Source organism: Nelumbo lutea, chromosome 5, assembly GCF_056320005.1.
Source record: "Nelumbo lutea isolate HS-2025 chromosome 5, American lotus-T2T, whole genome shotgun sequence".
NCBI classification, from domain to species: domain Eukaryota; kingdom Viridiplantae; phylum Streptophyta; class Magnoliopsida; order Proteales; family Nelumbonaceae; genus Nelumbo; species Nelumbo lutea.
The window spans coordinates 67,398,844-67,403,036 of record NC_142688.1 but is presented as its reverse complement, the minus strand read 5'-3'; positions in this window follow the sequence as shown (position 1 = coordinate 67,403,036).

The window sequence follows — 4,193 nt, the reverse complement described above, 5'->3', positions numbered from 1 at the left end:
TCTATATAAATAAACAAGGAAGAGTCAAATACAATTAATTCAACCATTATTCATCTCTCTCTCTCTATTATTCTCATAAAGATATATAATTACATGCCCAATTTTTTTAATTTTGTATAGATTTGGATATTAATCAATTGCTTCAAGGTATCTAATGTTTAAGAAACCTCATTATGTGAAAAGATATGTTATCAGACCTTCTTCTTCAAGATATCTAATGGTTGACTTGATACAAGTTGAGGGCTCAAAAATAACTTGTGGGAGGCTGAAATAATGTAACAATGCCAATCACTATTAGAGTGAACTGACAGCAATGCCATACCTGATTACCCATATGGTTGAGCTTTTACTCATGCTGGAACTATTCTCATAGCCACTTGGATTCCCAAATTACAAGTACAGTTATAAAGTTATAATTAACTATATATTATCAAAGCTACAAAAGGAAAGGATTGATCCCTTGTATGTGGTTGTACGATTAAATTAACTATTGATTAGTGATGTAGCACGATTTGGTCACTCCTAGCTGGCAGGGGCCTCGCTCCTATCTGGTAACGGACAACACCTAAGAAGGAGAAGAAGATGAAGGATTCCCGAGGAGCTCACCCGGCGGGGACACTCCGATGCTAAAGTTAGAACTTGGTGGAGAGCTTAGAGAATTGCAAAGAAAGAAATATATGCTAAGAGTGAAGATGCGCAGTTTTCGATTACAAAGACCGTGATCTTTGAGGAGCAGTTCGTGGCTGGTTTCTGACTCCCTCTACACCCTTTGATAGTGGAGGTTCTTACCCACTTCAATGTCACCATAGACCAACTCCACCCGAACTCAATCCGGAATGTGGTCAGGACAATTTCTCTATTTTTTTAGTATTGTCTTCCTCTTTCCCTTGATACCTTTGCCACTATCTTGTCAATTAAGAATGCCTCCCCCGGAGCCCCTCCAAAAAGGTGCTCTTATTACTTTTCCCCTCATCCTAGCTTCAAGCTCCTCTACGAGCTACCAAACAGGATCCCAGCCTAGAAGCGAGGTTATATTGTAGTTCACAACCCCAAGGGGTGGCCCTTTCTGACCTACTGGAAGGCCGCCATTTAGGATCCAAACATTGAGTTGAACCCGAAGGTTCGGGAGACGTTGCAGTCTTGGGCGGGGGTAGGCTTCCTTTGTTCGGATTACTTGGCTGAGGACAAGCTCGTGCGGGCCATCCTGAGCCTTGGTAGGTTAACTTTAGAATGCCTTCTTCTTCTTCTTCTTCTTTTTTTTTTCTTTGCGAGCTGGACTAATGCCTTGCGATTCTTGCAGCCAATATGTTTGGTGTGGATGCACCTCGCCTATTGTCGAGCAACCAGAAGCATAGGGCTAAGAGGTTGCGCCCCGACCAAGCATCCACTTCTGAGGCCATTGAGTTCGAGGCTACGGACCTAGCCTTTGTTCTACCGCTGGAGGTCCCTCCTGCACCCTTCGAGGGAGTAGCCACGGGAGGCAGCGAAGAAGAAGAGGTCCCACCCTAGGAGCAATGCCCTCTAGTCGTGCGTTCTAGCCCCATCGTCTTCCCGTGGTTTCCTTCCGAGGGGAGGGACGAAAGCATCACCAACTTCCTCATGTTCCTGCGAAGGAGCCGACAGGCGGTCGGTCATGAGGAGATCACGGATTGGGCCGAGATGCATCCTAAGCAGCTCTCCAAGTTGGCCTTGACTCACTGCATGGTGGTCTCTGGCTTTCTTCTGGTAGTTGAACTCTGCCATCCACGCCATGGCCTGTCAGACTTCTATTCACTCCCAGGATTCCATCAATCAGAGGTCAAAAGTGCGAAGGCTCCAACGTGAGCTCGACTAGGCCCGAGATGAGGTCTTCTAGGCTCAGAAGGAGAGCGAGGACTAGGAGCTGCTCATTAGGGACTAGGAAGCGCAGATCTCCCAACTGTCTGAGGAGAGCGCCCGTTACAGGGAGGAGTCTTCGAGGGTGGTGGCGGAGAGGGAGCTTCTTCGTCAGCAGGTCCAGAGCTTAGAGTCCACGCTCAATGAGCGGACCCGAAACTTCAATGTCACGGTGGAGGAAGAGCGGGCTAAGGTGTTGGAGGACTTTAAAGGTCCTAGAAGTTCCATGACCTCCAGGTTGAGTATGGCTCGAAGTCCTACCACTCGGGTTCAAGCTTTGCCGATGGATGGTTCGGAAGAAGTTCTCCAGTCTTAACCTTGAAGGCATAACAATGAGGGAACTGGCCCTAGAGACGATGGACATTGTGGAGGAGGAGGAGCCCGACTCCCTGGAGGAGAGCAATGATGATGTAGAGGAGGTGGGACCTTGAGGCTAGTTGCTCTCTTTTTTTTCTTCTGGAATGAATCTTTTGAAGTGGTTGCTCCCGGGCGGCTAAGCCTAGTTCTCTTTCTTTTCTTTCTGTTTTGATGTACTCTCCTGGGCTATTAGGCCCGGTTTTTTTCTTTATAAGAACTAGTAATGAAATGTTTCTCTCTCTTTTTTTTTGCTAAGTGTTGTGTGATTTACTCTTTTGCCGAATTGACTATTTCACTCGAACTATTAAAGCTAAGTGCCCGAAGTGGGGTTTCTCGACTATCGTTACTCTGAGATGTCTCCCAGTACTTGGTAGGGGTGATTTCATAACGTACTCCGAGGTGACCTGAAGGTTTGAGAGATCCATCCCAGGGACGCCAAAAGATTGCGGAATAAGGGGCGAATTTCAAAAATTTTTCTCTCCCTTCAACTGGGAATCACATTCCCTATTTAGAAAATCATATTTTCAATGATCAATCTTGAACCTTAAACTGAACCAGATCTGAACCAGATCTGAACCAAAAGGAATGAGAGAAAATAATACCTGATACGGAGAAGTAATATCTCCCAACGAAGGTGTTCACGCCCAAGGAAGGATCCAAAGACTGCTCCCACTGAAGATGGCGCAGTGCAGGATGGAGCAGAATCAGCAGTGTTCTTCCCCAAGAACTCTGTCCTTCACAAGAAACAGCAGGATGGAACGTGAGCACAGCTTCCCTTTTCAATCCTTTCTCAAAGAACTAATGTCAAGATCCAATCTTGACTTCTCCCACAACTGGAGATCGAACTGGCAAATAGGGCGGCAAGAGCAGGGAGGCGGCAAGAGAGTATTCGCAGGGTGCAGAATTCTCTCTTCTTGATTTCAGCACTAAAAGAGGATCTGGTGTGATTCTTGGTCTCTCTCAAGGCTGCCGCCCCCTCCTTCCTTTTGTTAACTTGAAAAGATCAGCTCCTAATCCCATTAGGAGGTGCTTATCCAAATCATATTTGGATCAGCCTTCTCTTCTAGTGATAAGGATAAACCCTTATCTTATCTGCAGATTAGATTAGCTTTATCCTAATCTTATTAGGAGGTTTCTAGATCTGAATCACATTCAGATCTGGACTCTCTGAGTGGATAGGATTAAGACCCTATCCTAACTGCTAATCCATCTCAGAATTCGCCCCTTTAATTAACTAAATTAATAGCCCAGTTCGAAATGGGCTTTAGGCCCATTAAGCTTATGTGCTCACTTAACCTTCCTAACTGCTGCCCAGTTGGGCTTCCTTGTATGGCGTGGGACCCAAGCATTGATCTACACATCAGCCACATGGGTTCGGCTTAGCCTTTGTTACAAGGCCTGGTTGAATACACTGTTAAAGACAGTGCACCCCCTGAAACCCATCGAATGGGCTCTATGGGCCCAACACTTACCCTAAGTGGTCCCGGGGCCAAGCCACCTTGTAACACCCAGGGACTGTGGGCAGATGCAAGATTAGCCCATCAGGTATTATCCTCAATGGTCTTACACTTAACCTCTCAGCCCATAATGATCATACACTGTCCGACAAGAGAGGACCTCTCCCTCGGCTGCAAGGAACAGTGTTGCACTCTCCACTTATATGGATCCCGGGAATTAAAACCTTTTTGCAAACATTTTAGAAACCATAATTTATATACTTTTATATCTCATATAAAATATACTTCGCAAAAAAAAATTTCAACGGTTGAAATCGGCTGCTGGCAGTCTTGGTTTTCAACAGTGAGAGTGCATCCCCGATCATTACCTTTGTCCGACAAAGGGGCTGATCCTGTCACTATGATCACCCACTCAGATGAATTCTCGGATTGTCCCAACATACCCAGGTTTTGACCCCTGCTAAGGATCTCACTGATTGGTACATCAAAGACAGCCCGATCCGA